Source organism: Macaca mulatta, chromosome 15, assembly GCF_049350105.2.
Source record: "Macaca mulatta isolate MMU2019108-1 chromosome 15, T2T-MMU8v2.0, whole genome shotgun sequence".
Classification (NCBI taxonomy): Eukaryota; Metazoa; Chordata; class Mammalia; order Primates; family Cercopithecidae; genus Macaca; species Macaca mulatta.
The window spans coordinates 11,195,092-11,221,950 of record NC_133420.1 but is presented as its reverse complement, the minus strand read 5'-3'; positions in this window follow the sequence as shown (position 1 = coordinate 11,221,950).

Here is a 26,859-nt window from a genome sequence, read left to right as displayed (position 1 = left end):
TGCAGGTCTCTGGGTGGGCCTGAGCCTCTGTTTTAGAAGCAGCCGCACCATCCGAGGGGCAGGTCCGTGTGGGCTGGCAGGCGGCCTGGTCCTTGGAGCACAGGGTGGACCTGACCCAGTCCTGGCAGTGGGGGGCCTTGCAGTTCTAGAATGTAGTGATGCAACCTGTGGCATAAATAAAAAGCCTCATGTGCCCCCATGAGAAGCTGGGGCTTCCCCTCAGTAGTGTGGTGTGCTGTGTTTGTGATCGTGCAGATGTAAAAGGGTGAGGGAGATGTCTAAAAACTAGGCTCCCAAAGACAGCCCTTCATGTCGGGTGCTTTCATGTGTGTATGTACACCTGTTTGACGAGTGTACACCTTCACGCGTGCACCTGTTTCACGCATGTACACCTGTTTGTGCATGTGCCTGTTTCACACTTGTGCCTGTTTCGCGTGGGTGTGTGCCTGGGCATTCCCCTTGTATTGCGTCATACGTTGTATTTTACAGATTGTTTTCTTTCAGTTTGTATCGTGAGCTTGTAACGACGTCGTGAAGAAAAGAGGGGATCCTGGCAGCCTTTGGCTCTGAGAAACGTGATGTCACGGGAACAGATGAGACAGCCCGGGTGAGGCCGGCAGAGGCCATCGTGGCCTGGGAGTCCGTGCACATCCACTGTCTGTCGCTGTGTGACAAGTGACCACAAAACTAGGGGCTTAAGGCAAAGGACAGGTACGACTGTACAGCTTCTTCAGGTTGCAAATTCAGGGCAGCCTTGCTGAGCGGCTCTGGCCCAGTCCCCCGGGTCACCGTGAAGATGCTGTCCAGGGCTGCAGCCATCTGTAGGCTCAGCTGGGCTGGAGGTTCTGCTCCAGGATGCTGTGCTGACGTGTCTGCGGGCAGAGGCCTGGTCCTCCACACCTGGTCCCTCCCTGGGGCTGCCAAGTGCATTCCTGCCCAGGACCGCTCTTTTCCCCAGAGACGTAGCAGTGTTGGTCTTATGCCCAGCGTCAAGGTGGCCGGGTCAGGAGCAAAGACTTGTCTCCCCTACTCGGCGACTACTCCTGCAGGGCTGGACGACAGTGGAGGTCGCGCAGGAAGGTGTTCGCTGAAGACCGTGCTCTGTGACTTGACGGGTGTTCCTCCCAGGAGGGTGAAATGGAGACTGGACGCTGGGAACGGCATCCTGCGTGACCCCACGTGTAGTGGGCTCACAGCAGAGCTAAGTCCTTCCTTTACAGATACTTTTCAGAGTTTGCCCGTCTTTAGATTCTCTGATTAACATGTCTGAGGAGGGTCCCAGGAGTCTGCCACCTGCCAGGCCAAGGAGGTTCCCTACATGTAGCTGGTACCCTGACACCCTGAGAAACGTGACTCGAGAGGATCACCTGAGTTTCCTAAATGAGTCACCTGCCTTCTCTTCCCTTTGCTTTTATGCCTCCCCCAGGGTGGGTCAGTCCTGTCAGCCGCAGCGATACCTGCATGCTGGGGTTCCAAGGAGATTGGGGGTGTGTCGGGTCCCCCAGGGAGATTCGGTGACTGAGGATGCTGTCATAGCAGCCAACATGTCCCTATCGTTTTCACTTTTAATGAAGTTCAGTTACTAGGTTTTCTGAGGCACAATGATGTCCTTGTGAAAAATTGGTGATCAGGGAAGCAAGCAAGTGTGGGAAAATGATCCTGCCCTTAAATCTAAAAAATGATGAAACAGCAAAGAGCCCTGAAGAGCCCATGAACCTCCTCATGGGGCAGTGAGGAGACACCTCAGTAATGGCTTAAAAAAAAATGAGATCATACTGAAGAAAAAGTACACTAAATTTTGGGTCTCCTATGGGTAAAGAGATTGTGGTTTACATTTTGGAGGCATGCATTTATATACTTATTTTTCTTTGCTGGATTTAGAATTAGTTGAAATAATTGTGTTTTTTAAATTTAAAAAAATGGGGTATACGAAGTCTAATCTCTTTGTGATATTTCTGTACTGTGAGACTCCACATACAAAAGTGAAGCCCAGACTGTCTGTCTCTAATGAACCAGAGAGAGGTGGTCATCTCCTGCAGGCAGGTCTGGTCTCCAGGCATCTGGCCATCCTCCCAGTCTTGGGCACACCTGCATCACTGGTGCTTCCTGCCAGACTGTGACTCTGCCCAGGTTTCAGGAGCACCCGGAACAGTTTTCCTAGGGCCTCCTGCTTTGTCCTGGCTCCTGGAAGCACAGGCTTTTGAAGGACTCTCCCCACTGCTAGGTAAATTGGTGATTGCCCCATAGTCTGTATTTGTCACATGGGGCGCAGAGAGTCTGGGCGTGGTGTCGTGGCCCTGGAGCCAGCTCTAGGACTGCCCGGCGGCCTTGCCTCCGCCCCTCATCTGGGAACAGGGCGGTGGGGAGGAGAAGGGAAGCAGGGTCTTGCCCCTTCTGCGTCTCGAGAACACGGGAACACATCGTCCCATTGCCTCGCACCATTCACAGCCCAAGCTTGTGTGAAGTATTATTTTATAACCTCCCCTGACAATGATGTATTTTATATAAGCAGCACATAAAGTGGTAATTTAATACCCTATCGAGGAGGATTAAACAATAAGGAGCAGATATCACTGTAGAAAAGTTACTTTATCCGAGAAACATTTATCTACTGCAGGTGGATGTGAATCATGGCTTCCTCCTCGGTGGCTCCTGACGAGCCTATGAGATTCTGTCCTGTTCGCCACTGTTAGTTATAAGCTACACCTTTCCTTCTATGATGTTAGTTACAAGCTCTACCTTTCCTTCTATGATGTTAGTTATAAGCTCTACCTTTCCTTCTATGATGTTTATTGCTTGCCTGTTCACCACTGTTACAGTTATAAGCTATACTTTTCCTTCTGCGACGTGTGTTTCTTGCCTATTCACCACTGTTAGTCACAAGCTATACCTTTTCTTCTGTGCTGTATATTTCTTGAAGGCATGGACTAAATCCTAATTCCACAGTATTTGATGAACACGCTCAAGAGATACTTGTTTGAATGAATGGATTAATGGAAAATAGAAGTGGTGACTTCACTTTTAATTCATTATGTCAAACTTTGTTTACATGGAAAATTTTATGGTCCTTTGGATAAACAGGGCCTCTGTGCAGGGTTGTTAGAGATTGTGAGAGTGCCTCAAATGGCTCTGTGGCTCTAGGCTCACAAAGGTCTTCAGGGACTTGGTGGCGGCACCTGTGTTGAAAACTGAGTTCTGCAAATCCATTCGAGTGACCTGCCAGCACACACAATCCTACTTCCCAATTGATTTCTGCACAGAGGCTTCTCCTGAATGCCCCAGGTGAACGTGGGTTCAGCCAGCACTGCTGGACTTCCACAGCAAGCCAGGGTGCTGCAGGGATGAGAGAGAAGAGGGGTAGGACCAGGATCTTCCTGGGACCCAGTCCCCATGTGGGGACGCTGCCTGGCCTGGCTCTTCTGGGGGAGGTCAGGGAAATGATGGCATGGAGGGACTGTTGGCATGAGCTGCTTGCTCAAACATAGATCCCAGGTCTGTGTGGGAGGCAAAATAGAAATTTATGTGGATATCATCAGTAACATAGAAAATATGGGCTTCTTCCCTAGGGTGGCTGACCCTCTTGCTCATCTGCTGAGCAAAGGCCAGGCCCGACCTTCTGGGCCTCCACAGTGAGCTTTTCCCAAACTCTGTCCACTCCGTGGAGATGGCCGGAGCCAGGGCAGACATGGGGTGTTTGCCACTTTTTGTTTTCTTTTTCGAGACGGAGTCTTGCTCTGTTGCCCAGGCTGGAGTACAGTGGTGTGATCTCGACTCAGTGCAAGCTCCGCCTCCCAGGTCACGCCATTCTCCTGCCTCACCCTCTCGAGTAGCTGGGACCACAGGTGTCTGCCACCACACCAGGCTAGGTTTTTGCGTTTTTAGTAGAGACGAGGCTTCACCGTTTTAGCCAGGATGGTCTCAATCTCCTGACCTTGTGATCCACCCGCCTCGGCCTGCCAAAGTGCTGGGATTACAGGCATGAGCCACCACACCCGGCCAGCTATTTGTCGGTTTTTGAAAGCTACATTTAAAGAATGAAATAGACTGAACAGAATTACTTCCTTTTGAATGTTTAATACTTAATCTACCAGAACACTTAAATACAGTTAATGTATTCAAATAATAAGAAAGAACTTTCCCTCCGTTTCCAAAGCAAAAGTATAAACAATCTTTTACTTGGCAGGGATTTCACTATGTTTCCTAAAAGCCAGCAAGCACTTTTCCTGAAATAGACCCGTCTCTTCCTCTGCATAGATCCTATGAACATTTTAGCTACATTTCTGCTATATCTTGATGTGTGATAGATTATAGAAAATTCCTTGCTACTGGAACTTCACGATGCTTTCCTTTTAAACATCAAATAGAAAGTATGGATAGTAAATCTCAGATTAGTTGCCATTCTTGGTCTTGGTAGAGCTGCCACCAACAGCCTCTGTCAATTACAACAGAGTGTGTCTCCCTAGCAACTAGGTTTAGATTGCAGACCAAGCCACGATCACCCAGGATTCAGTGCAACGTCTTCCAAAGCTGTAGCCACTGCTCCTGGAAAAGATTTGAGAAGCCCTCCCTTTGATGCCTGTGCATGGCTGTTCTCAGATCACAGCAGCTGCAGCAGCATCTCGGAGGATGCCGGCAGGGGTGTCCTGCGTACTGACTCCACGGCAGGGGCCCGCAGTATCTGAATGAAATGGCCGTGACACTGTGCACCCTAGAGGAGTCCACAGCCACGTTTCAAAGGTGCAGTGGCCCGAGGTGAACCCCAGAGCACTGAGGAGCCTGGAGTTGACCTGTCACAACTCCATTGAGAGAACTGACTGAATTCCGTACCTGTGCGGGCAAAAGATGGCTATTTGCACTTGGCTCCTTCCCAGGACAGGGCAAGGGAGGTTGTCTGTACAGCTAGTGGGAGCTTGACTCTGTTCACACTCGGGGCTGAGTCACTCTCCTTTCTGTGAGCCCAGGGAAGATAGACATGCCTAGCTTTCATGGAAGAGAGCCCTGATGAGTCGAAGCTGAGCTTCAAGATGGTTGGTGTTGTAGTGTGCCTGGCGGGTTCCGAGTCGGTGTGTGCTGAGTGGGGACCCGGCTGCTGCTGTCGCTATTGGGCTCAGCAGACGCTGCGGGGGACGTGGCTCCTGTGGTACTTGGTTTTCTCCTCACAGAGGTGGGTTTCCCTGCGGTGAAGGTGTTGGTGCTGTGACAGGCAGCCTGGCAGGAGGAAAGGTGCTCGTGGGGTTGTGCCCCGAGGCCCCCTTCCTCTTGAGGAGCAGGAAGTGGGTTTGGGACCCAGCTTCCCGCTGCGCTCCCTTGCTAGGTTCTTGGCCTCGGGGGCCAGGAGAAGCTGAGTGCAGGGCTGAAACCTGGACCCCTTCCACAGCCTCCGCGGCACTTGTGGTGGTATGCGGGACATGGCCCTTGGAACTCCAAGCCCTACCCTGGCATGCCCGCCCGTTGGGGCGTCTCGGGCACCTGCTGTGTGCTAGGCTCCGTGGTGGGGTGGGCGGTAGCAAGGGCTGTGGGGTAGAGGGGACACGGTACGCAGATGATGATGAGAAGCATCAGGGAGGCAGTCAAAGCACAGCTGAGACTTGCAAGGAGGGGACTGGCTGTGGGTGTTGGGGCTCAGGGAGCTGCCTCTACCCAGAGCCACAGTGGCCAGTGAGGGCAGAGCAGGGGACCGAGGCCCAGGGAAGCCGTGTGTATGGTTCGCATCAGGTGTGCGGGTCTGCCGGGCTGTGCGGCCCTTCTCAGTCCTGGCTGGGCCTGGGGTCCCAGAGGGAACGGAGGGTCTTTGCATCTCCCTCCTCTTGCTTCCCTGCTGCTTCCTGGTCAAGGGATGCTTCTTTATTGCAACTCTGGCAGTTATTCTGCATATTAAGAGGAGTTTCACAAAATCATAGGGGGAGAGGTGGACTAGGGATTCATTTTTTTTTCTCCCCCTGATTTTATACGGAGGTTTCTACTATCCCTTAGTGTGGAGGCAGAGTGCAGATGCTCTACAGTTCTCTGTCCAGGAAGAGAAGAGCTGCTGGGAAGCCACAGAACTGATCATTGCAATAGCTCTGACATTTTAAAGTGGGAAAATGCTGATGTCTATAATAATCAGAGTAAAACTTCAGTAGCTTCAACATAAAGATGTCGAGATGACCTTAGAGCCATTTCGTCCCTAGATCCTTCTGCAGTGTGGAGTGTGACATCTCTACCAGCCTCTGGTCAGTGGCCGCCTGTGGGTAACTGAATGCTTGAAGTGTAAATGAGAACTTCTAATTTTATTTAATTTTAGTCAAATTTAAATAGCTATATGGCCCGGGCACCGTGGCTCATGTGTGTGTTCCCAGCAGTTTGGGAGGTCGAGGCGGGTGGATCATGTGAAGTCAGGTGTTCAAGACCAGCCTGACCAACAAGGTGAAATCCCATCTGTACTTAAATATATAAAAAATTAGTTGGGCGTGGTGACAGGCGCCTGTAATCCCAGCTACTCGGGAGGCCGAGGCAGAAGAATCACTTGAACTCGAGAGGCAGAAGTTACAGCAAGCCGAGATCGAGCCACTGCACTCCAGCCTGGGTGACAGAGGGAGACTCTGTCTTAAGAAAAAAAAAAAAGATTTTAAAAAACCCTACATGCCCCTAGTTGCTTCTGTAGGAGACGGCATGCTTCCAGAAGGTAGACTTTGTGTTGAGGACTCTGCAGCGTCAGGCTGGAGACAGTCTCCCTTCCTAGCAGCGTGGGCCGCTGGGCTGCTCTTCTACCAGAAGGGATGGTGGCGTCTCTGGGAGGTATTTGTGGACTCAGATCTGTGTGGATTAGTGACTTGTGTTACTCACAGATACTTAATTTTATGGGTAAATGAATACCTGGACTGGCTGCAACTTCAGGGCGAGATTCGGGAGTAGGGAGTGAAAAGTGACGACGGAACCCTGGGCTTGTCCTGCCATCCCCAGGAACCGGTCGGGGCGCCTTCTCGTCTGAAGTCCCAGCACGTGGTCAGGGTACCCCTCCCCTCTGAACCCCCCCGGGAAGTGATCGGGGCACCAATCCCCTCTGAAGCCCCAGTACCTGGTCGGGGCACCCCTCCCTTCTGAATCCCCCAGCACCTGGTCGGGGCGCCCCTCCCTTCTAAAGCCCCCAGACCTTCCTGGCCTGCGGTGCTGCTTCTCCAAATTCTGCCCTTGGCTGTTTTCTAGGAATCACCTGTACCCGAACAGGCTGCCTGTGTCACTTCTTGTCGGATCTGGGGTGTCCGTGAAGCTCATTTATCTTGTCTTCCTCCTCACGTGCCGTATCTCACCTGTTGACTGTCTGAGTTTGTGTGAGTGCGTGTTGTGCGTTCTCAGGCTGTGCTTGGTGCTTAGGTGACAAGAACGTCTTAGAGCAAGGGACTGCCTGCTCCAAAGGACGCTGTGAATGAATCGAGACACGGTTTACTTGTGGGGTTTAAATTTCCTGGGTGTTGGAGGCAATTAGGGGGAAACAAGGTCTAAAAAAGCCCCTGGGGATGAGGAAGGCAATAATGAAAGAAATTACTGTATACACACTTAGCAGTTGGTTTAATTTGTAGGTGAATTTTGCATTTTGGGAACTACTAAAGCTATTTTTTGTAGGGATTCCTTGATGAGCTTCTTGTTTTCTGTCAAGTAGAAAGTAAAGTGGATCGGTTTTGCCTTTAATTCTGACTGACTAGAATCTACTTCCTTTTTCCCCCCATTCACGTTAGGGTGGGGATTGGACTAGAAGAGCTGTAGGATCTCTTTATTTCTGATCTTAAATGAATTTTTTCTTTAATTAGTTTTTTTGTTTGTTTGTTTTGTTTTGTTTTCGGTGAGGTATTACTTTTTCCTTCAATGCACTGTTCTTTGGTTTGGAAAACGGGCTCTATTTGTACCGTGCTTTAAATGTACACAATGGTTCTAAATTGCTACTTTTCGTTAAAGTTAGATACAACATCTTAATTAAAATGTCATCCATAATCGAGGCACAGTCTGAGGCCTGGAGACCCCTCTTGTCACTTCCAGCCGTGTCTCCTTCCCTGGCCACGTTGCCCCTGGCCACATCTCCTCCCCCCACCACACCGTGTCATCTCCCCACCACCTCACCTCTGCTCACATCAACTCCCTCCCGGCCACATCACCTCTGGCCTCACTGCCTGCCTCCCTCTCTCCCTGGTAGCCTCTGTGACTCCTGCTGTCTACCCTCCCGTGGGTCTGTTCAAGGCTCCTTCCCCGTTTTCCACTCCTGAGTGGGTCTCAGGGCCTGGATGTTTCACAGGATGCAAGTTTCTTCCCTTCCAGCCGCGGGTCTCTGAGCGACAAGTCCAGAGAGGGCACTAAGCTCTCCTTACCCACCTCGGGGTCCCGAGCCCTGACCGCCGACCACCAGGGCTTTTCTGCAGGGTGTGGGGCAGACTCATGCGTGAATTGGACAAAAAAGGTGCTTCCAGGAATCCTTGTTTTAAGTGCACTGGAGCAGAGATGGGGAGAGGGGACCACCGGGTTTGCTCAGAATTGGGCCCTGCTCACAGCCAGTGAGGCAACATTAAGCACCTCCTAAATGAAGCTTTCCACACACTGATTTTACACATGACGGTTGTGATGGCTGGAAAAGGCTTCACACAACGAGTGAGTTTGAGCTGCATTTGAAGGAAGAACAGGTCCCTGTAGGTGGAGGTGAAAGATAAGGGTGACCCAAGCCATCAGCAGCAGCGGGGGTGGGGTGGTGCAGACTCCCCATGGATGGTGGGCATGGCTGAAATGCAGGAGAGGGCAGGGGTGCGAAGGAACAGCAGGGCGGCAGTAAAATTCCCCTGCAGAGAGGGGACGTGACTGAGATATTACCACATGTATACAACTGAGAGATGATCTGAGGATGATTTCTGGGAGCCTATGGGAAGATCACGTGGTCATCATCAGTTCTCGGGATCTCTTTTTATGAAGTGAAAACAGTCATGCCTCTGCCTATCTTGTGAGCTGTTAAGATCAAATCAGATAATCTTCAGCGAGCCTTGTAAATGCTAAAGGTTATGACAGACTGTTCCAGCCCGCTTGTCTCCACCCTCCTTTCCTATTCGGTAACGTGAACCCTGCTGGGTACCTCACTATCTGCCTGGCTTTCTCCTCCATAACGTGAGCCTTGAGTACTTGCTGGGTACCTCGCTGTCCACCTTCCTTCCTCAGTAACGTGAGCCCTGAGTATTTGCTGGATACTTCGCTGCCTGCCATACAGCTGGCTGTAGAATTGTCAAACGCACTTGACTGGCACATAAGCAGAAGTGCTTGCCAGGCCTTGGGAGGGCTTTCTGACATGTGGGTGCCTTCTGTTCCCTGTTAGGCTGGAGCTGCAGGAGCCCTCCTAGACCAGACAGAGGACCAAGGCTGGGGCCTCGGGGTGGGGGCTGGGGGAGCTCCCTGTGTTTATTGTGTGGGTGAGAGCAAACTTCAGTCCCGCTGTAGCATTGGGATTCAGGGTTCCTTCTGGAATGTTCTGAGTGAGAAACAGGAAGTGTGCACAGGTGCGTCTTCTGCGGATTTTATGGTTATCTTGGGAGAGCACTGGTGCCTCTGAACTATGAACCCGCAGAACCACTTCTTCCACTAACGGCCGCCTTTATATAAAGAATGACTTACAAAAGATGCCACTTCAGATGGAGGTATTTGCAGGTGTGGCCTGAAAAATGAACAGAATGACTTTCATCTCAAGGAAAGTACCTTACATTATTCCCAATGATAGACATTTGAGCTTTCCAGCGAATATTAAAATATAAAAATCTTGTGTCTACCACTTTCTCATGTGATTAATGATATTGATGTGGTTTTGTTTTGTTTTGTTTTTTACATATAACGAAATGTGGAAGCTGCTCATAACTCTGAATCAGTGTTATCTAACCAATGTGTGATTACAAAATCGTGTGCTGGTAAAAGCCATTCAAGTGCAAGACGGACCAGTCGACTTAGAAGGAATTGGGGCAGAAAGGTCCAACGACCAGAGCACAGACTGTGTTGCAGACAGCCTGTACGGAAGTGCCACTTGTTACATTTGGCAGCAGAGAATAACTAAAGTGATCTGAAAACACAGTGAAAATACCGCTTCCTAATTGTATATCAGTATGGGGTTGGACTTTCTTCATAAACTTCAGTCACGGTTCTGCAGCCCACTGAACGCAGATGCAGGCATGAGAATCCTGCTGTCTGAGGTACAGAGATGTTAGGTGTTTTCACAGCAGCACAAACTGTTGCCACGCTGCTGCTTATTTTGGAAAATGGTTTCTTCTTTAAGACTGTGTTAAGATGTAATGACTTTATCCTTGTAAAATAAACTAAATTGTTCCTTTTTTTTTTTTTTTTTTTTTTGAGACGGAGTCTTGCTCTGCCACGCAGGCCGGAGTGCGGTGGTGTGACCTCAGCTCACTTCAACCTCTGCCTCCTGAGTTCAAGCGATTCTCCTGCCTCAGCCTCCCTAGTAGCTGGTACTACAGGTGTTCGGCACCATGCCAGGCTAATTTTTGTATTTTAGTAGAGACGGGGTTTCACCATGTTGGCCAGGCCGGTCTCGAACTCCTGACCTCAAGTGATCCACCTGTCTCTGTCTCCCAAAGTGCTGGGATTACAGGCATGAGCAGCCACCACTCCCGGCCTGATGAGAAAGCTTTTTTGTGCTCTTTAATAAAGTGCAAAGGGTTCCTGAGACCCAAAAGTTTGAAAACCACTGGCTTAAACTGACAAAATTGTCCACGATTCTTCAGTGTATCTTCTAATCTGTTGATGGAGAAAGGACGGTAAGGGTTGCTTTACTTTTTGCCTTTCACAACTCAGTGGTGCCGGGACAACTTGGGTATCCACATGGAAAAGGATGGACTGGACCCTTCCTCACCGTACAAGCAAAGCTCAACATGAATCCAACGTAAGGAGCTGACTGAGACCCATTCTGTCAGTCTGCTGGGTACTATAACGGACACCACAGACCGTTCGACTTAGACAATAGCATCTTGTTTCCTTTTTCCTGGAGACTGGAAGCCTGGGATCAAGGTGCGGGCAGGGTTGGATTCTCTGGGGCCTCACCCCATGCTGTGTAGATGGCGTCTTCTCTGTGTCTTCACAGGTTTCTCTTATGTGCATGGACCACTAAGGACTGTGTCTAAATTATCTTAAAAGAACACCAGTCATTCTGGATCAGGGCCTACTCTTAAGATCTTATGGGACCTAAATTACCACGCTAAGGCCCTGTATCTAAATACAGTGACATTTTAAGTTTCTGGGGTTGTGACTTTAACATGGGAATCTTGGGGGTGGGGGGGAATGGGACAGTTCAGCCCATAACACCTTCAGGGGAGAATCCTCGAGAAACTGTTAGGTTGGATTAGGCAATGTTTCCTTGGCTGAGACGTCTAAAGCTATAACAAGCAACTGAAGGGAAAAAGACGGTATCAAAATTAAAAATGTTCATTTCAGAGGATACTATTAAAGTAAAAAGACAACCCACAGAACAGGATACATTATCACGATAAGGACCTGATATCAAGAATATATTTTAAAGCTCTTAATAAAAATCCAATTTAAAAATGGAAAACGGATTTGAATAGACATTCTCCAGAGAAAGACATATAAATGCCTTAAAAAGCACATGAGGGCCGGGCGCGGTGGCTCAAGCCTGTAATCCCAGCACTTTGGGAGGCCGAGACGGGCGGATCACGAGGTCAGGAGATCGAGACCATCCTGGCTAACCCGGTGAAACCCCGTCTCTAGTAAAAAAATACAAAAAAATAGCCGGGCGAGGTGGCGAGCGTCTGTAGTCCCAGCTACTCGGGAGGCTGAGGCAGGAGAATGGCGTAAACCCGGGAGGCGGAGCTTGCAGTGAGCCGAGATCCGGCCACTGCACTCCAGGCTGTGTGACAGCGCGAGACTCCGTCTCAAAAAAAAAAAAAAAAAACAACATGAGATGTTTAGCAGAATTCGTCATCTTAGAAATGGAAATCAAAACCACTGAGATACCACTTCACAACCACTGGATGGGTAAAATCCCAGTATTGGACAGTGACTTGGTAGTGAATTTGGGAAAACTGAAATCTTGATATATTGCTAGTGGGAAGGGAAGTAAAATGGTACAGTTGATTTGGAAAAGTCTGGCAGTTCCTCAGAAAAGTTATGCATGAAATCACCATACGACCCAGGAATTTCACTCCTAGGCATATGCCCAAGAAAATTGAAAACATTTTTACAAACAAAAAAAAAATCTTATGCAAGAATCTTCATAGCAGCATTATTTGTAGTAGTAGAAACAGTCCAGGTGTCTGTCAACAGGTCACTCACTGTGAGATTCCACTCACCTTGGACGTGAAAGATGTCAGCACCGAAGGTCACGCCAAAGGTCATGCACCGTACGATTCTTCTCACAACAGATGTCCAGAATGGGCAAATCCAGAGAAACGGAAGTCGGCTGGCGATTGCCAGGTGCTGGCAGAAGGAAGGAGCAGGTGCTGACTCTTAATGGGTTCAAGGTTTCTTTGGCCCATGGTGAAAAAGTCCCAGAATTACATACTAGTGGTTGATGTGCAGCTTTGAGAATGTGCTAAAAAGACTGAATTGTATCCTTTAATATTGGGGCTTTTATGGTTTGTAAATTCCTTTCAATTTAAAAAGGAACTCAAGAACTTCTTTGGTGTTGATATTTAGATGGTGAAAGAGACAGTATCCAAAACAAGTTACTATGTAACTCACGTCGACAGAGTTAAACTTCATATTCTGAGGATCTTAAAGGAAGTGTGTGAGCCTAGGAGACACAACGATCCTACACTAGATGTTACACCCCATCTTACTGATTTCTATCTCACATAACCATATTCAGGGAAAACCGACATGTAAACGTGAGCTGAATGCTATGCAGAGGCACACTCCTCTTACCCGGATGATCTTTAGTGGCACAGTAAGAGATGAGGTCATAGCAACGTTAGTTTAGTTAAATTTCTATGGCAACAGAAATTTGGCACATCTGATGAGTTAGATCTCTCTGCACAGCTCCTAATGGGGTTGCCCATTTCTGTATGGTGTCTGTGTATATTCTAGCTGTGGAAATAAGTGATAGCACCTGCACAAACACTTGCCGGGAAACGTGCACGAAGCTGGTGAAGGCAGAGGACAGGCAACAGGGAAGCATGGCTCAGCCCTGGCAAAGAAGACCGTTATTCCGAACGCAGAAGATTCAGGAACACAGTCGTTGGGAAGACTGCTGATGTCCGTGGATCTCACTGCTGTTGTGTTGTATCTGTGCAGCGAGTTACCGGAGCTGTCAGAACCGCACGTGTTGGTATTGGTATCATCACTCAATGCTTCTGACTTTTCCTGGTGCTGAGGATGACTGCATGTGGCGGAAGCAAAGTACTGACCTAGCACAGATCATCAGATCCCAGTTCTTTTTTATGAAGGGGGGCAGGATTAGAACCACCCCCCCACACTCCCCAATCCTATAAGAACTGGGATCTGATGATCTGTGCTGTTGAGAGAGGCAGGGTTAGAACGCCCCACTCCCCAATCCCATTGTTGAAAATAATAGTTGGCTTGGGAGGGTTTTTTCTCCTAAGGTTGAAGCTGTGCATTTCTGGAGCCTGGGCTGTCAGCCATGGTGGCTGGGGAATGCTGGGGCTGCGGTCGTCTGGCCGCTGGTGGGTCCTGCCTCTTTGACACCGTTCATTTCTGAAGCTTGCTTTCCCCGGTGTTGGAAGTAGCAGCACTGGAAGAATGGCCGCCTTCCTACAGTGAAGCTCTGGCAGAAGAGGAGAAGACACGGAGCGTCTGTTCAAGGACGTGACGTTCTGGGCACCGCACCATGCGTTCTGCTTCTCAGCGGTGCCTCTTGGTTGATGTTACCATCACCTGGCATTTCCCAGGAGGTAACTCGCAGATGTCACACTGATGGAAAGCCGCAGCAGCGCGGTTCACGTCCAGGGCCAGCTGGAGCACATCAGCAAGGTCAGGCTGGACACATGTGCTTGCTGACAGGAAAATGACAGGAAATGTGCTTGCTGACAGGAAAATGACAGGAAGACGACAGGAAAGAGGCCCATGAGAGGAACCAGTGGATTCAAGGCGGGGAACTGAAGGAGCGAGTCATCACAGGGTGGGAGGCTCAGGAGCCAGCAGGCAAGTGGGATGTGGCCTCAGGGTGCTGCTGGGTTGGTGAGGGGCCTTCTGTGACTTTTCTAAGAGTGCAGTCAATTGTAGGGGTGGGTGCCGGCTCCCGGCTCCCGCACATAAGAGCCAAGCGTCTTGCAGGAGACCAACGTGTGCACTGGGAGTTCCTAGTTGCGTGTCCCAGCATGCGGCCCAGAGGCCCCTGACAAAGCTCAGTGCACCAGGGACACAGTGGACTTTTGGTTCCTGACCCAACGAGGACGTGAGGGAGTGAGTGAGGGCCGAGACACAGATGCAAGGATGCACAGGATGGGGTGCAGTCAGGTGGAGAGTCATGCTGTGGGGTCCGGGAGAGATGGGGTCAAGAATAAATGGGACCGGGTTGCAGTCAAGTGGAGAGTCATGCTGCTGGGGTCTGGGAAATGTGTTGTGTTTGCTTCTATGTGAACAGCGGGACCTGAGCATGTCTGTGCTTTGACGTTTAATCTGTACACTATCCTTGGCAGGGTGTGTATCTCTGTGGCAGAGGACACCCCGGCCACAGTGGATGTCAGTGGCGGTGGCTGGACTCACGGTCCGTGAATGTTGCATGATCGAACGCGTTTGGTACATTCTCAGCTCCTGCCCAGGTGCCTCCCGAGTATCCGGTGCTGTGGCTCCCCACACCCTTCCCATCTGTGAGTAGCATGACCACCATCTTCCTACCATGTGTTTGTGCTACCACGGCTGCCATGTCTAACGGGCGCTTTGCTTTCCAGCTACTTTCCTATAACCAAACCCTTGAACGACTTTGCCTGCGTTTCAGAGATGATTAGGGCATTAGTCTTTCAAGATTGCTCTGAGGATTTCCAAAAGCAAATGCAACTTACAGGGTGCAAGATATTGGAAATGACAGTAATTAGAGATGAGTTTTCTCAGTGTGTTGATTGCGGTAAAATTACATAGCACTCTATTTTTAAGTGTATGGTTTGGAGGCATTAAGTGTGTTCACACTGTCGTGCCGCGATCACCGCCATCCATCTCCAGAACTTCCTGGTCTCCCCACGCTTGAAACTCGGTCTACCCAACACCAGCTCTCCTTCCTACCCAACACCAGTGCTCCCCAGCTCTGGGAAGCACTACAGGTTGCTTACAAAATAGGCTTTTTCAGTAAGAGAAGGGGCAAGGAAAAGAGCTCTAAAGACTGTCTTGAGATTTGAGGAAGTGTTTTGGGTTTTGCTGTCTGGTTCCCGGTGTAAAGGAACTATTGAAGACGTGGGAAGGTGAAGGTCTGTGATCTCAGGAAGTGCTGGGCTGGGCAGCTTTCCCACTGTGACGGGGGCACTTGCCCTCAAACCCGCCTGAGATAATCGCGTGAGGATGGTGCTGCATTGTGACAGCTCTGAACTTGATCTCCTTGAACGTTGCCAAGTACATAAGCTTTGGGCGGTTACCGTCTAGTGTCTGCGGGAGACCTAGAATTTGAACATTGTTGACTTTAGAACACTCTCATTTTGATAACACTCTACCTGTTCTCAACAATAGGAAATATGCTGTGTCCTTTTTTTTAATGCCTTAATATTCTGTGTTGTGGTGGCAGTAGTTGCAGCGGATGTTACTTCTGGTTCATGGTCATCGCCAAACACAAGCTTCTGGAAACCGTGTGAAAAATGAAGGGGAAAGTGCTTTTCTGCAAAGGGCTTTTTTGAACATCCTGTTTTTTTCTGGAATATCTGTTGTGGTGTAAAACGTTTTCATATTTAGGGGTTTGTAACGTGTTTTATATGGTTAGCTTTGAAACCCCATGTTTTTGCATGTCATGGGGCTGCTTTATCCTATTCTATGATATAGCTGGTTTGCAAAACTATTGGTTATTTCACTTTAAAAACCAAAGCAGCTTGCAGATTGAGTGTGATTCCTGTAAGAATTTAATTGTAAAATTGATTTGTGTTCAATAAGCTTACTGGAATGTCTAGATCCGTGGACAAAAAGATAAGAACATGTCAAGTCTCTGGGCCAGGAAGGACTTCCAAATAATACAAGTGATACACGGTAATTTCTTAACAAACAATTAGATTTAGTATATAACTGGTTAAAACCTCTATATTTTCTATTATAGCCATTCCACAGTGCCCATGGGGGTGGGCTGCAGGACTGCCTATGGAATCCAAGGTCTGTGGGCACTCAGGTCCCTGCAATAAAATGGCATCGTGTTTGCATATGACATATGCACATCCTCCTGCAGACAGTCATGTCAGGGTTGCTCGTAACAGCTATACCATGCACATGCCATGCGAGTAGTTGTTTAATGAATAATAAAGTCTGAATGCTTAGTACAAACACATTAAAAAAAAGTCTTGATCTGTGGTTGGTTGAATCCACAGGCCTGGAACCCCGGGAGAGAGTACAAACTCTAGAAGCAAAACGAACAAAGCACTTGAGGTCAGCAGTGACGGGTGTGGGATCACACTGAATCTCATGTGTTTTGCTGTCTGTGTCACTGTGTCCCGTGTAAACGGGAATCATTTGTAGCTTAAGGTAAAATAGGTAACAGGAAACACTACAGAATGGGCACGAAGGCGCGCCCCTCATTACCCCGTGTTACAGCCAAGCATCTGCCTCCTGGGGAAGGATCTGTTCTGTGGGGAGACTAGATGTTGATGATTTCCGGATGTGTGAAGGGAAACTCCCTCCGAGAAGCGTGGCTTTGGCCGGAGCACATCAGATGAGAGTTAGCGCGGCATGGAGTTTCCACAGTGCCTCTCAGGCCTGCTGCTTCTCTCCTCTCTCCATCCCTGGCCCTGACTCTTACCAAGGGAGGAAAGTTCAGCTCCAGCTGAGCCCCGCACAGGGCTGTGGGTCTCTAGGGCAGGTGCCACCTTCGTCTGAGCAGGCTGTGTCAGAGGAGGATCTGGCTGTACTTGAGCTGTGAGAGATGCTCTCAGAGATCCAGCATCCTGAAAACCCAGGTGCTGAAGGTTCCTCCTCTTCCACCATCCTGCGGGGAAGGGGGTCTTATCCTGCTTCCCCTCAACCCAAGCTGACTTCTTGTCTGTTCTGTACACCTAGGTTTTCAGAGCAGTTATTGTTAATCATCTAGCAGACAAACAACCAGAAGGTGACAGCCTGGGAGGGTAGACGGCGCTGGAAGGTAGTTTTCTGAATAACAGCGTTCAGTTTCCTGTTTTGCCGTCATTTGACCCAAGGCCCCAAGATAATTGAAATACCGTCAGCCAAACACCGATTTTTTACCTGAGGTTTTTTTTTTTTTTCTTTTTAAGTTATGGGTGCAAACTTATAACCAGGGACCTGACAAAAGAGAAGGATTTATTTGCAAAGTGAATGTCGGGGATGGTTGGCATTTGCCAACTCTGACTAGCAGGGACCCAGGCTGCTTCCGTTCTGCCGCCCAACTCCTGACCCTCCAGCTCCTGCCCCTGTTCCCACCAGCAGGAAGAGGAGCGGGAAGGTGCCTTTTCCCCTTTAAGGGGATGAGGTGAGAGTTGCACCTGCCAGTTTGCTAGTCCCTGGGGTGATTCTCCAGCATGGGTGGGAGTTGGGTTTGGAGGCCTGAGCCCCGTGAAGCTGGGGTTGCTGTTCCCTGAGCAGCAGGAAACTGGACTCTGGGAAGTGGGGTCAGAGGGTAGCATCCTCAGGAGGGGCCTCTCGTCCCGTTTGACATCTTCACTGCAAAAGGGGGTGTGGGCTTCATGGTCCATTGACAAATAGAACGTTATTTTTGTGTTGTTTTTTAAGCACATCGAATCCTAATTCCTTTGGCCTTTACTAAAGTGGCATTTTGTAATTCCACATGATTTCATTGATATACTCGCAGGAGAGAATGCTTCCTGTAAACCAGAAGGATCTCTGAGACGGTTCTCGGCCCATAGAGAGTTCATTTTCCCAAGGTTAAAGATACAGCCTCAGGCGGGGTTGAGGACACACTGCAACAGCCTCAGGACGTCCTGGACATGTGTCCAAGGTGTTTGGGACACAACTCGGTCTTACACATTTTAGGGAGACGTGAGACATCAATATATATGAGATGTACGTTGGTTCGGTCCAGGAAGGGAGGCTCGGCTCCAAGCGGGGAGGGGTTTCCAGGTCACAGGTAGATCAGACAAATGCGTTTCTGGTGTACCTTTCCAGAGGAAGCAGCCAGATCCGCATTTATCTCCGTGTGCAGATGGGGACTTTGAATTCTCTCCTCTGTCCATGAGGAATTTCCTTGTGCATCCGTTGTGAGGGAGGTACGTGGCTTTTTTTTCCCCTCTCCCCAGTAGCTGTCTCTGTTCGGAAGAGCATGGGAGGCAGGTTTGCTCTAAGCTCTTCCTCACCTTGACGTCGCTTTAGCGTAGTGATTTTGGGGTCCTGAGATGTAGTTTCAACTTCATGTTTCTGAACACACTGGCACTCGAAACAGTATTGTAGTACTTAGAAGTAGTACTTGAAGTATTGTAGTACTTAGAAGAAGAATCTATTTGGAAGGACTTGAGCACATTCCTCCTTGAGAGAACCAAGCCTTTGTTTAGTTTGCTTTGCCCCGAGGCTGTTACGCTGCCCCGGGCTGTGCGGCCTTAGAAAGCTGTGCCCCTGTGAGCTACTGCCTGTGGAATCTGGTGACTTTGAAGTTAATCCAGCAGCTACATGTTTTGGAAAGCAGATTCCCTTTTAAAGTGTTGGTGATTATGATTCTAGCACTAGAATTTCAGTGCGTATTTTCCACCTTCTTACTTTGTCTCCTCATACACTGAGGTCCTGCTGCATTTGCCCTTAGGCTTCACGGAGGGAGGGTCAGTTCTGACCCTTTCTTAGATATTGACCTTGAACAGACAGAATCGAGATTCAGGAAAACTCTCGAGCTATGAGTGTGCGCTGATATCTATGTAAGTGGGGTTCATGTGTCAAACTCAGGTTTAAGAAAAACCAATTCTAGGCTGGGCATAGTGACTCACACCTGTCATCCCAGCACCTTGGGAGGCTGAGGTGGGCAGTTCACTTTTGAGCCCAGGAATTCGAGACCAGCCTGGGCAACATAGCAAGACCCTGACTCTACAAAAAATTAAATAGGAGTGGTGATGTATACCTGTGGGCCCAGCTACTCGGAAGCTGAGGCTGGAGGTTCACCCAAGCCTGGCAGGTTGAGGCTGCAGTGAACCATGATAGCACCACTGTACTTATGGTGCACTGTGCCTGAGTGACAGAAGAACAACCACCCCCCCACACACACAAAGTATCAATTCATGCAGTGGCCAGTTCTGCTGGGACCACCTGTTAAGGCTACTCTGGGCCTCACGGTGTGAGAAGGGTCTGTCCAGCGGTGAGAAGGAGTGGCTTGAAGGCCTAAAAGCCAGTTGCTGTGGTTCAGCATGACTGCGGGTGTGGAGTTGGGGGAACGGCTCTCCATGGCATGAGTGGGTAAACGCATGGGCTTCCAGAACGTGCCCCTGTGACTTTGCCTGGTTTGCATCCGTCCAATACAAATCCACAGGCTCTTACTCTAGAAGCTTCTGCCGGGGCTGATGGACTGGCCTGGGGACAGAGGGTGCCCTCAGAGCCTCAGGGTGCTGTCTGGTTTAGGACGAGCACTTAGTCACCTAGATCTAGGATTTATGACACGACAAGGGGACTCGTCACACTCGGAGCAGCATCCATCTGCATTCTAGACTTGGTTCTAGGTGAAGTATTTTGGAGCCTGTTGGTACCCTGTGTTCTGTTTATGTGTAAAACAAGTTAGAGTTATAACTAGTTAAAACCTATTTTTAAAGTTTTGCCACAGAATATGGCAATTGTGGTGGAGCCTGGCCAGAGACCCCCACACTTAGACGCTGCCGTGTGCTGGGGCTGCAGGCGTTGACTGCATCGGCTGTCCCTCCCAGCGTGTCTGTGTTCTTGACACGGGCGCCCATCGAGGCTCGGCCTGTGAGAATCGTGCCACCGTTTGTCTCCGTGTTCCTCTGAGGTTCCGCAGACTTCACGGTCCCATGGCAGAGCGTACGGTATCTGCTTGCATCCTGATTTCCCCAAACCCCAGGACAGGCCAAGAGTTCGTTACACACAACTGCAGAGGGCCCCGTGGTGTGGATTCGCGGTGACACAGCCTTTCCCCAGATTGGCCTTCGTCTCCAGAGTTGGCTTTAGGGCGATAGAAGCTTCCTTCAGACTGGGGGGCCCTGAAGCTTTGGTGCTAGGAATTCGGTGACCAGCACGGATGATACCCCATTTCTCTGCATTTGTAGCAATAGTTGTTAACACGACCACGAGATGTACAGAGGAAGGAAAAAGGAGGTTTTATTTTCAGAGTAACACTCTGTGCTTTGGGAAATGTGGTCTTGGGGGAGCTGTAAGCACACGCCCCTCAGGAGGAGAGGAGGCCGCGGCGTTACACGTTCCGGGGTTTGTTGGCTGTGTGTGTTCATCGGGCTCAAGGAATGTCTGAACGTTTACAGGGAAAGTGGGGTTTGTTCATCCGGTTCGTGCAATGTCTGAACACTTACAGGGAAAGTCTAGCACACATGCAGTGAGTTAACCTGTAACATCCATGTTCGCCTTGGGGCGAGCGTAACATTTGAAATGAGGTGGACTGGGCGTGTCATGTACAAAGGTGAGCTGTTGAGCGCAGACGTTTATGCGCAGCCTCAGTCACAGCCAGGACTGGCTCAGGGTCTGCAGCTTGTGGCGGGAAAGGACATTCACGAGGTCATTCTGTCCAGTTGGGGCTGCCGGCAGGGTCCCGGGGGGGGTGTTGTCTGGTCAGCCAGCCTCTGGAGTCCACCCAGGTCCCGTGGACAGCGTTCCTCTAAACCAGGCTTCTGATTGTGGAGGAGACTTCATGCTGGTTAACACACTGTACAGGAGTAGTGCCGTGGGGCTTTGGGGTTGACCTTCCCTATGATGCCAGTTACATTTCTCTCCAGATCTCATCATAGCCACAGAGATTGTACCTCCTCTGACAGCTGGGGGTGCCATGTTGATATAGTAATTTATTGCATTAAACTTTTTATTACTATTTTAATACCTTTTTTTTTCTTTTTCAAGAGATATAGGGTATTGCTGTGTTACTCAAGCCAGTCTTGAACTCCTGGCCTCAAGCAATCCTCCCACCTCGGCCTCCCAAAGTGCTGGGCTTATAGACGTGAGCCAGTGCGCCCAGCCTACAGCCATGTTTTTAAAACTCAGCAGTTCAAAAATCCTATTCCTTTCACCCCCTCAAGCAGGCTGGTTGGCCTTGTGCAAACTGGGGTGTCACGATCTTAGCCTCCCCCTTTTATTTTTCGCTTTGGCCTCAAGTTCTGATGAGAACAGCAGTTACAAAATGGGCATTAGGTGATTCTTCTGTTACTAAAGCCAGAATTCTCACCAGTTGGAGATGTTTGTCCCCAGGATCCCAGAAAGCTGCTTTGAATCAAGCCCGTAGTAAATAAGTAAGGAACTAAACTCTTGGTCCTCTGCTTAGTACCAGGGGAATGGGTTAGTTGCTGATACCCTTTGATATGTGCTCACGTGCTGCATCTCATCACGGGAAGCAGAGTCGCCCTGTGGAATAAAGCCCGGCTCAAGGTGGCGCGTCGAGACGCTTAGGGCTGTCAGTCCCTTATACAGCGGCAGACTTGGAGACTCAGTATTGCGTGCAGAGCCCAGGCAACCGGAGTGCATCCACCTTAGAGACCACATGGACGGTCGGCAAGGTGGATGTCCGGGCATATGGCCTTGACAGGCCCACTGCGAGGTGAATTAGGAATTCGTTAGCAAAGAAATCAAACTCGCCTTTGGGTCCCAGCTGCTTGGAAGGCTGAGGCGGGAGGATTGCTTGAGGCAGAAGGTCAAGGCCGCGATGAGCCATGATTGTAATACTGCACTCCGGCCTGGGTGACATAGCGAGACTCCAAGTCAAAAAAAAAAAAAAACACAAAAAAACCCCTCAAACCTTACTCTTCATAGCAGGAGGGAGAATTTGTCAAAGTAACTGCAACAAAATCTTAGATGATATAATTTCAGTGGCTAAGTGAGCTGTCCATCCCACGTGGCTGGCTCACAACGCAACAGAGCCAGGTGCTGCTGAAACTGCGCCCCTCCCCACCCGATCGCTTGTGGACATTTTCTGTTTTCCCATATCTCCCTTTTGGATACGTAGCTCGCTACTTTATAGCTAAGCATCAGTAAAACAGGTTGTCTATTTTGAAAAGTAACTATTATGTCTTTTAAGGACAGAAAATGAAGCAGGTGACAATAGCATGGCAACCTGGTGAATAGATTTAGAGGAATATTTAATACCTGGCACCACTCTGAACCCTTCTTCTCTCATGCTTAGTTACAGCTACCGCCTTCTATGACAAAACACTTTCAGCTCTGTGAGTAGGAATTAAGCATATTCTAAATCAGGAGTTTTAGTTAAGCAGTATTTTACGTGAATGCCCAGATCCTAAGTGTTCACTGTACTGGTGTGTGGTGTTGAAGAAGGAACGAGGGCTTGGGGCTGCGTTTATGGTGCAGCGTCCGCGTTCCCATATGTGAGATGAGGGCCATGAGACACGGCCTGGAAGGTTCAGACTGTGGGATTGAAGGGATCTACCCACTCCTGGAAAGCCTCAAGTCTAACTTGACTTGGGCTGGTTTTAGGGAGATGCTGGCAGCGCTGTCCTCACAGGTTACCGGGAGGGGCTCTGGCACCGTCCCCGTCAGGTGTCTCATGATCAGCCCAGCTTGCTCATCTCAGAAGCTGCTGGTCGTGTTCTCGTTCCTGTTGTTTGTTGCGTGTTATTTAGGGTTCTGTTCATCTGGGGACCTAGGAAGTTTCACAGTGAGAGGAGAGCCGCTGAGCCGACTTCCTGCCTGGACGCCAGCCCCATGGAGGACCGTAACTGCTTGAGGTTGGCTTCTGCCCCCGGCCTCACCTGTGGAGGCATTGATGCAGTGGTACTTTCTAAGCTCCTGGGGCACACAGTGCTGTTGTGTGGATCCACAGGCCACTGTGGCGTCCAAGCACGTGCTCCCGGAGGAGAGGACTCTGCGGGCACTGATAGTGGGAGCTGGCTGAGAGTCCAGCAAGTGAGACTCCCTGTGACGTGCACAGCTGCCATCTGCACAGCCCCTCCTGAGGCCAAGATGGTCGTGCGATAAATGCACAAAGCGCGTCTCCAGCAAAAAGCCGCCAAGTGTCCACATCCAGGATATCCACCAAGGTGGCCTTTTGGTGTTAATACGATGAATGTGAGCAGCAGGTGGTCTGTGTCGAGTGTGACTGTGCCACTGCAGTTTTGTTCTCATGTCTTGATGAGCATGAACAGTTCCTGACGAGGGTAGATAAGGATGCTGTGACCTGAGACTCTGCAGTATTGCAGCTTGAGGAACCAAGGAGTTCTTCTCTCTTGCAAAGCCGTCAGGGAGGATGTTCCAGGCTGGTGACTGCTCCATGAGGTATTCAGAGATCCAGGTTTCTTCCTGTCCCTGCTCTGCGTTCCCATGGACATGGCTGTCCTTGCTGTGGTTGGGACTGGGCGATTGCCATGCTGGCAGGGGAGGCTTAAGGTGAGAGTGGCCCTGATTTACCTAATCTACATAATGACAGGGAGCCTGGGAGTAAAGTGTAGCCATGGCCTGGAGGATGGATGATGGATGTTGGTGAACGACTGGCTGCACTCACCGCAGCTGGCCCAGGAATGGGGAAGGATGGCTGAGTATGTCATTCAATGGTACCTGGTTCTTTCAGATTTGACTTCCTTATGGATTTTCTGCTGTAAAGAGGAGAGAGCCTGTGGTTCTAGGCCAAGCATCTCACTCATCTCATAGCATCTTGTATCCCTCAGCCAACATTTATGTCAAGTTTTAGAAGTCCTATCAAACTGGCAAGCATTTCTCAATTTGGTTTAACCATTGGATTTTATATCTGTGTCTGCATGTCTATTTTACATCTATGTGGTTATTTGACACTCTGTAGTACCTTTGTAATAGGTTCTATTTGGTGGAAGTTACTTTCAACAAACCCTTGCTGCTACTTGAATTTTCAAGGTTGCAAGTAGAAAGGAGAGAATAAAAACCACATCTTCTCTAATTTTAAAATGTGTTGTTTCTCAAATCACACCAGAAGTACAGATATTACAAATTACAAAAGCAGCCAGAATCAAGGTTAAGAGATTTCTGGGCGATTCTGGCTAATCAGCAGTATTTGCTGAGGTGTGTGCAGCAGAGCAACATGCCAAAACGCCCGGGACGGGGGAGAGATGGGAGGCCAGGCTGTGACTTCGGAGGTGCTGTTGCCTCAGGGAGAGGAGCTAGATGTAGAGAGGATAAATGGACACAGGTGTGACCACCACCATCTTTGCGGTGGCATGGAGGTCTTTGTACAGGGACCTTTGTGAGCTGAGTTAAAAATTGAAACTGAGAGAGTGCAATGCATTCTTAGTTTTTAAAATAAAATGCTAATAGAGAACGTTTTGTTTGTAAGAATGTAAAATGTTACATCTTTGTTAAAGAATAATAATTTGCTTCTGAGATCTTTGTGACTGAGATTTGAAATCTTAAGTATGGTTTTTTCTTCCATGTTTTATACATATGCACGTATACACATATATGTAAGGTATATAAAAGGAAAATAAGCATATCTGTATTCACATTTATATACACTTCCATAATGTGTATACTTCTAGTCACACATAAGTCTAAGAGACTATGACTTGACTTGATAACCATGAGAGGGTAATTAAATAATTTATCTGCTCTTAGCCTTGCTTTTGTATGTGAGCAGGGACCCTGCGAAACGCGCCTCCTGCGTTCCAGGCCTCACACAGCCCGTGCCAGGTTTTGGAAGCAGGAGTTTGTCTGCGGCCACTTCGGGAAACATGTGGTTGCCAGGATTGCCTAGAGCTCCAGGCTGTCTCCAGTCCCAGCCTCCCTGGGGTAGAAGCTGCCCTACCAGGGGCCTGGACATGGACGTTAGGGCCTGGAGCCAGGGACCGCTCCTGAAGCGGGGGGCTCCCCTCACCGCTGGGCATGAGAACCGAGGATAGGAGGCGGAACCAGCCTCGGGCCAGTGCACGGCCTCCCTGAAGTGCTTGCGGGAAGCCCCAGCTGTACTTTGCTGACCCCATAGACAGCACCACACTCTGTGAGATCCCCCTGGCCCACCCCTCAGGTTCCTAAAATGATGAAGGTTTCCTGAGCTGTGAATTTTTAGGTCTAGGCTAAAAAGTCCTGGGACAGGCTCACAGGGTTGTTTATGTAGAAATGATGAGTGTGCTGGTGACTCAGAGCAGGCACTGCACCCTCACTCCAGGGTCCTTCGTGCCAGGTGGAAACGAGCGTGTGGGTCACCCAGAGTCCCTGCATCCTCACTCCAGTCACTGCTCTTTGGTTTCTTAATTAAAAGCCTAAAAGCCTTGATAATGAAAATGCATTCTCCCCAGAGAGTCGAGTTTCCGGCTATGGAGGCTCACCTGTAAATGCCGTGCCAGGTCAAATATGCTGAGATCTGGGCCAGGTCCTGCTTCCTGCTCACGGCCAAAGCAGGTACTTCATTTGGGAGGTGACCCAGGGAGATATCTGAGAGGCCTGCCGGTCCCCGAGGGATGAATCCGCTGGCCTTCACATTCTGCTCCGGCCTCCATCAGCTCCTTCCTACCTGCAAACTGCCGGCTTTGACGTTGCCATCATTGGAGATATGTTAGGGACTTGGTATGGGTTGATGCCCATAGGACCAGCAGATCGTGAAAAGGTGGGAACCATGGCTGGGAGGGTGGTGACCACGGCCAAACTGAGAACCGTGGTGGGCTGGGAGGTCCATCTTCTGTCTGAAGTGTTTTTTAAAATAAAAAACAGTGTCTCAGGAGCATGAGAGGGGAGGCCACAGACGGGGAGAACGCATCTGTAAAAGCTCATCTGAGAAAGGCTGTTATCCAAACCGTGCAAGGAACTCTCAAAAGTCAACAAGAAAATGAACAACCTGATTAAAAATGGACCAAAGACCTGGACAGATACCCCAACAAAGAAGATACACAGATGGCAAATCTACACGTGGAAAGATGGCCCGCGTCTTATGTCATAGGGCGAGGCGTCACTGCACCCATCGGCCTGGCCAAAACCTGAACTCCGACACCACCACGTGCTGGTGGGTGTGTGGGCATCAGGACCCTCACTCATCGCTGGGGGAAGTGGGGCAGCTCCTGTGGGAGGCAGCATGGCGGTTTTCCGTGGAACTAAGCTCTCCGACCACAGAAGCAATCACAGTCCTGGACGTTTACTCGGAGGAGCTGAAAGTTTACTTCCATGCGGAAATGTGCACACAGACATTGACAGCAGCTTTATAATTGCCAAAACTAGAAAGCAACCAAGATGCCCTTCAGTAGGTTAATGGATAAACTGTGGTATGTCAGATACTGGGATATTATTCAGCACTAAAAAGAACTGGACCCCTAAGCCATGAAAAGACACAGAAGGATCATAAACGCATGTTGCTAAGTGAGACTCCAATCTGGAAAGGCTGCCTGCTGTCTGAGTCCAACCACAGCACAGTCTGGAAAAGGCAAAGCTGTGGAAACAGTAAAATAATCAGCAGCTGTCAGTGGTTGGGGAGGGGAGAGATGAATGGGAGGAGCATAGGGGGTGTGTAGGGTGGGGCAGCAACTCCAGGTGGGGCTTTCATGGGGGATCCATGCCGTTCCACGTCTGTGAAACCCACAGAGTGAGCAGCAGCAGGCCGAGTCCTCGGGTGAGCTGTGAACTGTGGGTGGTGGTGCCGTGTTGATGCGGGTCTGTCGGTCGTAGAGA